Genomic DNA, 13,347 nt, shown 5'->3' with positions numbered 1-13,347 from the left:
CAATCGTTAAATATGCAGTTCTCTCAAGGTTAGTCGTGTAACACTTGTAAATTTAATTCTTTAATCACCACAACATCTCTCTTTATTCATCTTTTTACCATTTGTTTTAGTTTGTTTAGATATTAAATTTTGTCGTCAAAATATAACCTCTTTCGTATGTTTTGTTTATTTTTTTTATCGATTGTCTTTTGAGTATATAACTTTGGAGTTTTTTTCTTTTTATTTTATTGAGTTATGTCTTCTGTTTACCGCGAAAAACAGATTTTAGCTTAAATGGTTACATGTTTGATAAATTGGAAGTTTGAACTTGTCCCTCGGTAAATATAAAGTATTGGGATGACCCTTGTCACAAAATCGAGATTTTAGCCTATATGGTTACAAAGTTTGATAAATGGGAAGTTTGAAATTGTCTCTTGATGTCGCTTGATGTGAAACATGATATGTGAACCTATTTGTTTTTGTATTCGGTAAAATGAAAGTATTGGAATGGCCCTTGTCGCGAAAATTTGATTTTGGTATATATGCCTACAAGTTTGATAAATGAGAAGTTTGAACTTGACCATTGATGCGAAACATGAGGCGAAAATGAGATTTTAGCCTATATGGTTAGAAGTTTGATAAAGGTTGAACTTGTCCCTCGATGTCCCTTGATGCAAAATATGATATATGAAACTATTTGGTTTTGTATTCGGTAAAATGAAAGTGTATTGGAATGACCCTTGTCACAAAAATGAGATTTTAGCCTATATGGTTAGAAGTTTGATAAATATGAAGGTTGAATTTGTCCCTCGATGTCCTTTGATGCGTAACATAATATTGAACCTATTTGGTTTTAAATTATGTAAATAGAAAGTAATGAGATGATCTTTGCTGCGAAAACGAAATTTTAGATAATATCGTTACAAGTTTGATAAATATGAAGGTTGAACCCTCGATGGCCCTTGATGCAAAACATGATATGTGAACCTATTTGGTTTCATATTCGGTAAAATGAAAGTATTGGAATGTTCCTTGTCGCGAAAACGAGATTTTAGCCTATATGGTTAGAAGTTTGATAAATATGAAGGTTGAACTTGTCCCTCTATATCCCTTCATGCGAAACATGATATTTGAACCTATTTTGTTTTAAATTTGGTAAATTGAACACATGCTTTTTCTCTCCTATCATATTGTTTCTCGATGACTCTTGTCGCAAAAATGAGGTTTTAGCATTTATGGTTACAAATATGATAAATGAGAAGGTTGAACTTGTACCTCGATATCCCTTGATGCGAAATATGATTTTTAAGCCGAGTTTGTTTGGATTTTGCTAAACTGGAAGTATGAAAATGTGGTTCAATGATCCTCAAACCGAAAATGATTTTAGTTTAATATAAATTTGATAAATAGGAAAGTTAATATTTTGTTTCGATGACAGTTGACGCGAAAATGTGATATTTGATTAAATGGGAAGAAATACGAAGCTTCTTGATTGATGGATCAATCGTTAAATATGCAGTTCTCTCAAGGTTAGACGTCACCACAACATCTCTCTTTATTCATCTTTTTACCATTTGTTTTAGTTTTTTTAGATATTGAATTTTGTCGTCAAAATATAACCTCTTTCGTATGTTTTGTTTATTTTTTTTATCGATTGTCTTTTGAGTATATAACTTTGGAGTTTTTTTCTTTTTATTTTATTGAGTTATGTCTTCTGTTTGCCGCGAAAAACAGATTTTAGCTTAAATGGTTACATGTTTGATAATTTGGAAGTTTGAACTTGTCCCTCGGTAAATATAAAGTATTGGAATGACCCTTGTCACAAAAACGAGATTTTAGCCGATATGGTTACAAAGTTTAATAAATGGGAAGTTTGAAATTGTCTCTTGATGTCGCTTGATGTGAAACATGATATGTGAACCTATTTGTTTTTGTATTCGGTAAAATGAAAGTATTGGAATGGCCCTTGTCGCGAAAATTTGATTTTGGTATATATGCCTACAAGTTTGATAAATGAGAAGTTTGAACTTGACCATTGATGCGAAACATGAGGTGAAAATGAGATTTTAGCCTATACGGTTAGACGTTTGATAAAGGTTGAACTTGTCCCTCGATGTCCCTTGATGCAAAATATGATATATGAAACTATTTGGTTTTGTATTCGGTAAAATGAAAGTGTATTGGAATGACCCTTGTCACAAAAATGAGATTTTAGCCTATATGGTTAGAAGTTTGATAAATATGAAGGTTGAATTTGTCCCTCGATGTCCTTTGATGCGTAACATAATATTGAACCTATTTGGTTTTAAATTATGTAAATAGAAAGTAATGAGATGATCCTTGCTGCGAAAACGAAATTTTAGATAATGTCGTTATAAGTTTGATGAATATGAAGGTTGAACCCTCGATGGCCCTTGATGCAAAACATGATATGTGAACCTATTTGGTTTCATATTCGGTAAAATGAAAGTATTGGAATGTTCCTTGTCGCGAAAACGAGATTTTAGCCTATATGGTTAGAAGTTTGATAAATATGAAGGTTGAACTTGTCCCTCTATATCCCTTCATGCGAAACATGATATTTGAACCTATTTTGTTTTAAATTTGGTAAATTGAACACATGCTTTTTCTCTCCTATCATATTGTTTCTCGATGACTCTTGTCGCAAAAATGAGGTTTTAGCATTTATGGTTACAAATATGATAAATGAGAAGGTTGAACTTGTACCTCGATATCCCTTGATGCGAAATATGATTTTTAAGCCGAGTTTGTTTGGATTTTGCTAAACAGGAAGTATGAAAATGTGGTTCAATGATCCTCAAACCGAAAATGATTTTAGTTTAATATAAATTTGATAAATAGGAAAGTTAATATTTTGTTTCGATGACAGTTGACGCGAAAATGTGATATTTGATTAAATGGGAAGAAATACGAAGCTTCTTGATTGATGGATCAATCGTTAAATATGCAGTTCTCTCAAGGTTAGACGTCACCGCAACATCTCTCTTTATTCATCTTTTTACCATTTGTTTTAGTTTGTTTAGATATTGAATTTTGTCGTCAAAATATAACCTCTTTCGTATGTTTTGTTTATTTTTTTTATCGATTGTCTTTTGAGTATATAACTTTGGAGTTTTTTTCTTTTTATTTTATTGAGTTATGTCTTCTGTTTGCCGCGGAAAACAGATTTTAGCTTAAATGGTTACATGTTTGATAATTTGGAAGTTTGAACTTGTCCCTCGGTAAATATAAAGTATTGGAATGACCCTTGTCACAAAAACGAGTGTAATATCCCGCCTGTCAGTGTCGGAATATTACCGTCAATCGTGCTATAAGATTAATATAAAGGAAAGTAAGTTTATGGAGAACATTATCAAGTGATGACAGTCAAATACGAGCTAAGTCTCAGAGTCGTATTTAACACGCTTAAGATAAAGGGTATTTTGGTAATTTCACACAAAAGGATATTTATTTGATATTTGTCCCAAAATATCTCATTTTCTCCCAACCTTTCTCTCTCTTGGTTGGAAAAGTTTATCTCCTCCTTCTCTCTACTCTCCATCGCCTCTCTTCCTTCTTCTTCTTCTTCTTCTTCTTCTTCTTTTCTTCTTCTTCCATCAATCCTTTCCAAACTATTTCCAAATCATGAAACAAGTTGTGTAAGTTTTCCAATGGTGCTAGAAGCTTGGATTAATAGGTAAGTTTCAATTCTTCTCTCCTTTATGAAGTTAAGGTTTTGATTAAGTTGGATTCTTGAATGATCAAGCTTATGTTGTGGTTTGTACATAATCATGGAGGTATGTAGAAGCTTGGGTTAGCAATTTTTCCATCTTAAAGCTCATAAAGAGATGTTCAAGGGAAGCTAGGTTTTTGATGCAGAGAAAAGTTGGAATTGGAGCTTAAGCTGGGGCTGTTGCTTAATCAACTAGGTGAGTGTTTCATTAATTTTGAATTTGAGGTTGATTATGGATGAATTTCATGAAATAGTGGTAAGCTCAAGTTCTGGTTTTTAATTCGTAACTATTTCTATGTAGCTTGCCTGGATGTAGTGAAAAATAAGCAAGGGTTCCCACTATTTCTATGTAGCTTGAAATTGAATGATTGCTGAAGTTTTGGATTCCTCATTCAATTCCCTATAGTTTGGACACAAATTTTGTATGATTCGGATTTGAAACGAGTTCGGAAAACATGTTTAAAGTTTGGTATTTTCTGCTGGATTCTGGCTGCGGATTTTGGAACAGGGCTTCATTAAAATGGTAAGAACTCTTTCCATGTAACTCTGAATTGAGTGGTTGTTATTGCTGTGGATAGATAACGAAATTCCCTACAGTTTAGACACAAGAATTATTAAATTCTATTAAGTATAGTAGGAGAAAAGTTACCTGCAAGTTTGGGGAAAGTTTCAGTCTCGTTTCTGTACCAATGTCCACTCTTTTGTTAAACTGTACAAATTGGATGGTTAATCCTCAAAACAAAAATTATATTTGGAATCCTGACACCCTAAGCTTTCCAACGAGTGGTCGTTTGCTCAAAACCGATATCGTTTGGTATTTTAATTAAATTGTTAAAGTCAAGGCATTGATGCTGGATATTGCAGGGTACGGGTTTTGCATAAGTGAGTCATATTGAATGGACAAGGACTGAAGCAGAGATCTGAAAATAAGGCTTCTAAGAGCAAGATAAGAGGGTTGAAGGGAAAGCAATGATATGAGCTTTGAGTTGTGGCAAAAGATATTGAGAGAATCAAGAACTTTTATGGTGAGTTCCATAGAAAGTTTTCCCACCCTTTGGGATTATGTTTTTATCTTGTGAGGATAATATGAATATTAGGAATTTTATATGTTATGATTAGTTACCCAAATTATGCCATGCTTGCTAACTCATGAATACTTGCTGAAAAGATGTTTTACATGTTTTTATATATTTACTTAAGAATAAAGCAAGTATTTAATATGTTGGTAAAGTGTGGCATGCGAGAGAATAATATTCATTATGTCCGGGTAGCATAAAATAAGGAAGGGGAAAGAACTAGAGCCTCGATATAGTTATCGAGAACTAGATAGTTAGCATGAATTATTTATGCTAGGATGTGAGAGATTGGATATCTTTTCACAAAGAAAGTTAAGCAAGAATCCTAAATATGATAAGACGCGAAGTGTAATCTCTTCGCATATGTTTAAGATAATCAAGCATTATGTTAAGACGTGAATTGATGATTAATCTCTTCACATATGTAAGAATCAACAAGTAAGCATGAACTGTTTAACCTTTCATGATATGTTTAAGATTAAGATTTATGATTAAAAAATGAATATGTAGGTGACATGTCTCTTGCAATCCATGAATGTATGGATTCAAGGGGTTCTCATGATGGGAACGATTTAAGCCGTAAGGGACCCGCATGTCACTGAGTAAGTAAGATGTAGGTGTTCGTGTCTCTTGTTATCCACGCCAGGGGGATACGAGAGGTTCTCGACCTAAGGGGAACGGTTCAAGCCGCAAGGGACCCGCACGACACCGAGGGAGTCCGATGTACGTACATCGGTCATGTATGGGATTGTTCTCGAGGTTACTCCACCCGGGACTCTCCGTAAAATGAACTCAGATAATAATGTTTGTTCAACGCTAACCAAGTATGACCCTGACTTTATTTATGTTTATGTTGCAAGAAATGAATTTATGTAAGATTATGTTTATGAGCAATAGCACGAGTTGCTATTAGACAAGTATAAGATATGAAATAGATCAAGTAAAGAATGTTATGCCGATGACGATCTTAGGTTCCCCTAATCGTCCGGTTTAGGGTTGTGTCATGAATATGTTATGTTAAGTCTTGATGCGTTTAACGTATCTTGAGTTAGCGGTCCTAGGATCCCTTGACCGCCATGACACGTATGATAGTAAGCCTATAACAAGTAAGATGAATTATGACGGCCCTAGTATGCACAACCGTCTAAGTATGCAAGTCCCCACACACGTATAATCAACCGTCAGGTTGTAATGTAGACACGTGGTGACCGTAGGTTTCCCCTTGAGGTTGCCTTTAGCCTAGGATTAGGTGGAACTCACTGAGACATTATGTCTCATCCCAATCCTATTTTGTTTCAGATATCAAGTGGATTAGCAAGCCAGTAGCCGAATGGATGATGCGACAAGTGTTCGTTCGTACTTGCAGCTGGATGGAGTGGATTTTAAAGGATGCTTTTATGATGTTTTAGAAAAGTTAAGTTGTATTATCATTGTACGAACGCCCTTGTTGTCTTTTATATTCATTCGAAGTTTTATTGTTGTAAATTTTTAATGTATCCAGTACTAAATTAACGCACTTGCTAGGCTTTCTAGATACGTCTAGTATGGGTGTTACATTTGGTATCAGAGCAGGTCGATTCAGACCGTGCCTTGGGTCATTAAGTTACAACTAAGGAAGTGGGACCATTGGGTTCCAGGTAAATGTTTTAATTGTTGATGTTAGTTGAGCCTGATCAACTCAATTTAACATTCGACGGTTAGAACGGATGCCTGAGAGCTGAATAGGACCAGGAGGAATGAAGTATGTGATGAAGATGATTTGAGAAGGTAGGAACTCGGAGTAAGAATAGTAAGAAACTGATTATGCCAAATGGTGGCCGGTGGGCTAATCCGTTTAAGTATGATTTCTTCGGGAATGCAAGGTTATGTCAAGATGGGTTGATCCGATAACGTTGGGGAAGTTGTTAAAGATATTTTGAATACCTGAAGGTGAAGAATTTGAGAATGTTTAAGAGGGACCGGAAGTTCCGGTAAAAGTCGTTGTTGGAGTAGGACAATGTTATAGAAAGGAAATATATTTATGGAACATAAGTACAAGGCTACAAGATAAGGAGAAGTCGACATATGTGGACGGAGTTAATAGACTCTCAGAAGTAGAGTTATGTGAATGAGGTTATGGATTTGTAAGCTCAGAGTGGACAGGGTTGTGGTGTTTTGAAAGTGCGATAAGTTGCAATGTAGCGAGGCAAGTTACTCGTAGTAGAAGAAGTTAAAGGTTTAAGCGAAAGTTTATGTCGTCAGGATTAAGGCATTAGTTTCCGATGTTCCGAGAACTGTATCGAATTAGGTTGATGCTTGCCATTAATATATTATAGAATATTTTACAATAATGGGAATGAATGATATGCATTAGGTTACGTGAGAAATAAGGATTTTATGTAAAGTAGGTTTTTGAAAAGAAAAAAAAAATGTTTAACTGAAGAAGCTCACCAATAGCGAACCTGGGGCGAGGTTTCTGTTTTTCCGAAAACGGTCAGTTCGTCTCTAGGGTCTGCAGTAACTATTGGAGAGTTATTTTCGCAATAATATTTTAAGTGATGAAAACCTTTATGACAACAAGTGACGAATGCATATCACACCCTAAGGTTTTCAAAGGAAGAAGGCATGAGCAACTATCAACGAAATTGATTTGATTCAAGGTAACTTTGGAAGTTAATGTGTTAAGAGTTAAGATGAGTTTAAACCAAGAATATAGAGGTTCCGGTATATGATTGGACGTTATGGATGTGAAGACATGAAGTAAGAAGTTAGGTGGTGAGGAGTTATGTTTGATCACAAAATTCTCAGGTTTTGGTGGAGTATTAATTACCCCTCGAATCTATGATTTGCTTAATTAGTTTACTAAGGCTCGTTACCATGACAAATTTTAATGTTTGTGAAATTTATAAAATTTTAGAAAAGATATACGCATACGGGTGATTGGAATTGGTGTTCATGAATTTTAAATGGAATTCCGTAGGTACCGGTTGGTTACAATACATGAAAAATAATTTGAACACTTGGAGCAAGATTTGATGACACTGTTGTGTTATCAACTCGTTCCATGAATTTTATGGTAACGACCGAGACCCAAAATTCAATATTTTATACATATAATAAAGAAACCTCAACACCAATGATCCGTGTGCAAAATTATGAAGTTTTCTTCAAGAAGAAAATTAACGAGCTAGCATTGGTAAGATTAAGCAAAGCATAGCATGCGAGAAACGAAGATGCAAAGTAGGATGTTCAAGAAAGGTATGCACAGTGTGCAATATGAGCATGCTATGGGAATTCGAGATTTGCTCAGGAATAAACTTAAGAATGGTAGTGATACGACAGAAGGTAAATCTACAAGTAAGTATGTAAAGTTCAACTACAAGAAGGTAATATGAGAATACGGCAAGTCTATCATGAGATTCTGTCAAACAAGGCCTCATGAAGAGCAAGTTGCAGAAGTGGATGCCACATGAATGGTCTTGAGAAGAGTTCAAGAAGATGATAAAGTATAAGAGAAGGAATGAGAAGTTTCACTCGTATCGATAGAATGGAGTGTTGGCTACAACCAACCGATGGGAATCAGAGAAGCGCAACGGAAGTGAACCGGTTAAGTTGTTAATTATAAAGAAGCTAAATATTGTTATGTGGATCAAGGATCCTACATGGTCTGAGTTATACATCAATATGTGTCTGAAACATACATAGTTAAGAAGGAATAGAAAAGAATCCACTTTCGAAGTTTAAGAATTTTATCTCAGAAGGAATTACGATTCATGAGTTATGTATGATGAGATTCATACTCACCGATGCCATGATGGTTAAATGATGACGATGCTTACTTGAATGGTGCTAAACCAGGATTTTTCAACTTTTAAAGTGAAAATGGGTATTAAGGGACTTGGACATGAATTATTCTAAAAACATGACATTTTCATTTTTGAAACCAATGACACACGTCATAAGTGAATAAGTTCACTTAAGACTTGCGGACTTCCAGACCAACTCGTCAGTGGCGAGCTTGGGCGAGATTCTGCCTTTTTCAGAACATAGAAACTCGCTCTGTGGTTCTGCAGTACCGTTATCGATTTGGATTCAAAATGTTTTCTTAAAAAAAAAAAATATACATATATTCAATCCAAGGATCCGTATACCAATGTTTATAAGATTTCTTAATGTAAAAAGATAGAACAAGTATCGTTATTATCTAACAGTATGTGGCATGTGAAAGTATGTAATGCACAATGGAAATTAAAGATTGGCGTAATGGATAACAATGTTCTCCAAAAGGTTGTCTGAGACGTACAAGTGTATGTTAAGGATATTCAAGTGCAAATGGTTTTAGTCGGGAAGTTTAGAAGCATGTGAACTAAGAGACCGGCTGTTGAATGTAAAGTATATGGCAGAATTTGAAGTCGCTTATCCATGCCAAGTTATATGAGTTACCGATGGTTTCGAGTGCATGAAATCATAATAAGATCGGAGGATTTTCCTAAGGCTCTGAAAGGAGATTCGTGGAATCGTCTAGTAAGTAATGTAAGTAAGTGATAAGTGTCTCAAGTTACATAAGGAAAAATATGTATGAGCTAAGTGTTTACACAATAAGTTGTTTATGGTGCAATTGAGCACTGCAGGGCAAATCTGGATTCTAGTGAGACTCCAGTTGAAAGGCAAATCATGAGTGTCCCAGATAGCGATAAGTTACCCATATAAATGATTTGCCCTAAGTAGGTAATATGGATCCGAGATATATGGTACAATATGCCGTAAGAATAAGTTTTGCTCATGATGTTTTAAAGTTAAGTTAAGACTATGAGAAGAATGATTCCGACAATGCAAGAATTATTTCAAAATGTTATGTTTGAACTCGTTACATGTTAAATGATCTCTAAATTTCGAGGACGAAATTTTTTTTAAGAGGGGTAGAATGTAATATCCCGCCTGTCAGTGTCGGAATATTACCGTCAATCGTGCTATAAGATTAATATAAAGGAAAGTAAGTTTATGGAGAACATTATCAAGTGATGACAGTCAAATACGAGCTAAGTCTCAGAGTCGTATTTAACACGCTTAAGATAAAGGGTATTTTGGTAATTTCACACAAAAGGATATTTATTTGATATTTGTCCCAAAATATCTCATTTTCTCCCAACCTTTCTCTCTCTTGGTTGGAAAAGTTTATCTCCTCCTTCTCTCTACTCTCCATCGCCTCTCTTCCTTCTTCTTCTTCTTCTTCTTCTTCTTTTCTTCTTCTTCCATCAATCCTTTCCAAACTATTTCCAAATCATGAAACAAGTTGTGTAAGTTTTCCAATGGTGCTAGAAGCTTGGATTAATAGGTAAGTTTCAATTCTTCTCTCCTTTATGAAGTTAAGGTTTTGATTAAGTTGGATTCTTGAATGATCAAGCTTATGTTGTGGTTTGTACATAATCATGGAGGTATATAGAAGCTTGGGTTAGCAATTTTTCCATCTTAAAGCTCATAAAGAGATGTTCAAGGGAAGCTAGGTTTTTGATGCAGAGAAAAGTTGGAATTGGAGCTTAAGCTGGGGCTGTTGCTTAATCAACTAGGTGAGTGTTTCATTAATTTTGAATTTGAGGTTGATTATGGATGAATTTCATGAAATAGTGGTAAGCTCAAGTTCTGGTTTTTAATTCGTAACTATTTCTATGTAGCTTGCCTGGATGTAGTGAAAAATAAGCAAGGGTTCCCACTATTTCTATGTAGCTTGAAATTGAATGATTGCTGAAGTTTTGGATTCCTCATTCAATTCCCTATAGTTTGGACACAAATTTTGTATGATTCGGATTTGAAACGAGTTCGGAAAACATGTTTAAAGTTTGGTATTTTCTGCTGGATTCTGGCTGCGGATTTTGGAACAGGGCTTCATTAAAATGGTAAGAACTCTTTCCATGTAACTCTGAATTGAGTGGTTGTTATTGCTGTGGATAGATAACGAAATTCCCTACAGTTTAGACACAAGAATTATTAAATTCTATTAAGTATAGTAGGAGAAAAGTTACCTGCAAGTTTGGGGAAAGTTTCAGTCTCGTTTCTGTACCAATGTCCACTCTTTTGTTAAACTGTACAAATTGGATGGTTAATCCTCAAAACAAAAATTATATTTGGAATCCTGACACCCTAAGCTTTCCAACGAGTGGTCGTTTGCTCAAAACCGATATCGTTTGGTATTTTAATTAAATTGTTAAAGTCAAGGCATTGATGCTGGATATTGCAGGGTACGGGTTTTGCATAAGTGAGTCATATTGAATGGACAAGGACTGAAGCAGAGATCTGAAAATAAGGCTTCTAAGAGCAAGATAAGAGGGTTGAAGGGAAAGCAATGATATGAGCTTTGAGTTGTGGCAAAAGATATTGAGAGAATCAAGAACTTTTATGGTGAGTTCCATAGAAAGTTTTCCCACCCTTTGGGATTATGTTTTTATCTTGTGAGGATAATATGAATATTAGGAATTTTATATGTTATGATTAGTTACCCAAATTATGCCATGCTTGCTAACTCATGAATACTTGCTGAAAAGATGTTTTACATGTTTTTATATATTTACTTAAGAATAAAGCAAGTATTTAATATGTTGGTAAAGTGTGGCATGCGAGAGAATAATATTCATTATGTCCGGGTAGCATAAAATAAGGAAGGGGAAAGAACTAGAGCCTCGATATAGTTATCGAGAACTAGATAGTTAGCATGAATTATTTATGCTAGGATGTGAGAGATTGGATATCTTTTCACAAAGAAAGTTAAGCAAGAATCCTAAATATGATAAGACGCGAAGTGTAATCTCTTCGCATATGTTTAAGATAATCAAGCATTATGTTAAGACGTGAATTGATGATTAATCTCTTCACATATGTAAGAATCAACAAGTAAGCATGAACTGTTTAACCTTTCATGATATGTTTAAGATTAAGATTTATGATTAAAAAATGAATATGTAGGTGACATGTCTCTTGCAATCCATGAATGTATGGATTCAAGGGGTTCTCATGATGGGAACGATTTAAGCCGTAAGGGACCCGCATGTCACTGAGTAAGTAAGATGTAGGTGTTCGTGTCTCTTGTTATCCACGCCAGGGGGATACGAGAGGTTCTCGACCTAAGGGGAACGGTTCAAGCCGCAAGGGACCCGCACGACACCGAGGGAGTCCGATGTACGTACATCGGTCATGTATGGGATTGTTCTCGAGGTTACTCCACCCGGGACTCTCCGTAAAATGAACTCAGATAATAATGTTTGTTCAACGCTAACCAAGTATGACCCTGACTTTATTTATGTTTATGTTGCAAGAAATGAATTTATGTAAGATTATGTTTATGAGCAATAGCACGAGTTGCTATTAGACAAGTATAAGATATGAAATAGATCAAGTAAAGAATGTTATGCCGATGACGATCTTAGGTTCCCCTAATCGTCCGGTTTAGGGTTGTGTCATGAATATGTTATGTTAAGTCTTGATGCGTTTAACGTATCTTGAGTTAGCGGTCCTAGGATCCCTTGACCGCCATGACACGTATGATAGTAAGCCTATAACAAGTAAGATGAATTATGACGGCCCTAGTATGCACAACCGTCTAAGTATGCAAGTCCCCACACACGTATAATCAACCGTCAGGTTGTAATGTAGACACGTGGTGACCGTAGGTTTCCCCTTGAGGTTGCCTTTAGCCTAGGATTAGGTGGAACTCACTGAGACATTATGTCTCATCCCAATCCTATTTTGTTTCAGATATCAAGTGGATTAGCAAGCCAGTAGCCGAATGGATGATGCGACAAGTGTTCGTTCGTACTTGCAGCTGGATGGAGTGGATTTTAAAGGATGCTTTTATGATGTTTTAGAAAAGTTAAGTTGTATTATCATTGTACGAACGCCCTTGTTGTCTTTTATATTCATTCGAAGTTTTATTGTTGTAAATTTTTAATGTATCCAGTACTAAATTAACGCACTTGCTAGGCTTTCTAGATACGTCTAGTATGGGTGTTACAACGAGATTTTAGCCGATATGGTTACAAAGTTTAATAAATGGGAAGTTTGAAATTGTCTCTTGATGTCGCTTGATGTGAAACATGATATGTGAACCTATTTGTTTTTGTATTCGGTAAAATGAAAGTATTGGAATGGCCCTTGTCGCGAAAATTTGATTTTGGTATATATGCCTACAAGTTTGATAAATGAGAAGTTTGAACTTGACCATTGATGCGAAACATGAGGCGAAAATGAGATTTTAGCCTATACGGTTAGACGTTTGATAAAGGTTGAACTTGTCCCTCGATGTCCCTTGATGCAAAATATGATATATGAAACTATTTGGTTTTGTATTCGGTAAAATGAAAGTGTATTGGAATGACCCTTGTCACAAAAATGAGATTTTAGCCTATATGGTTAGAAGTTTGATAAATATGAAGGTTGAATTTGTCCCTCGATGTCCTTTGATGCGTAACATAATATTGAACCTATTTGGTTTTAAATTATGTAAATAGAAAGTAATGAGATGATCCTTGCTGCGAAAACGAAATTTTAGATAATGTCGTTATAAGTTTGATGAATATGAAGGTTGAACCC

At 35.2% G+C, this 13,347-nt stretch overlaps 1 long non-coding RNA gene across 5 annotated transcripts; it reads left to right on the top strand.

Moving 5' to 3' along the window:
- Positions 1-3,267: 3,267 nt before the first annotated feature.
- Positions 3,268-12,750, top strand: LOC146946877 (uncharacterized). Of its 5 annotated transcripts, none has more exons than XR_015026836.1 (9): positions 3,268-3,676; positions 3,785-3,908; positions 4,066-4,235; positions 4,577-4,737; positions 6,096-10,102; positions 10,203-10,334; positions 10,492-10,661; positions 11,003-11,163; positions 12,522-12,750. It is a non-coding gene; the product is annotated as an uncharacterized LOC146946877 (long non-coding RNA). The 5 variants fall into 5 exon arrangements; XR_015026837.1 differs by having other exon boundaries at positions 12,514-12,750; XR_015026838.1 differs by having other exon boundaries at positions 6,088-10,102.
- The last annotated feature ends 597 nt before the right edge of the window (positions 12,751-13,347 follow it).

The sequence above is a fragment of the Medicago sativa genome, chromosome 2, assembly GCF_051527215.1.
Source record: "Medicago sativa cultivar Bolivia chromosome 2, Bolivia_mono, whole genome shotgun sequence".
Lineage (NCBI taxonomy): Eukaryota > Viridiplantae > Streptophyta > Magnoliopsida > Fabales > Fabaceae > Medicago > Medicago sativa.
This window is presented reverse-complemented; position numbering and strand designations above follow the sequence as displayed.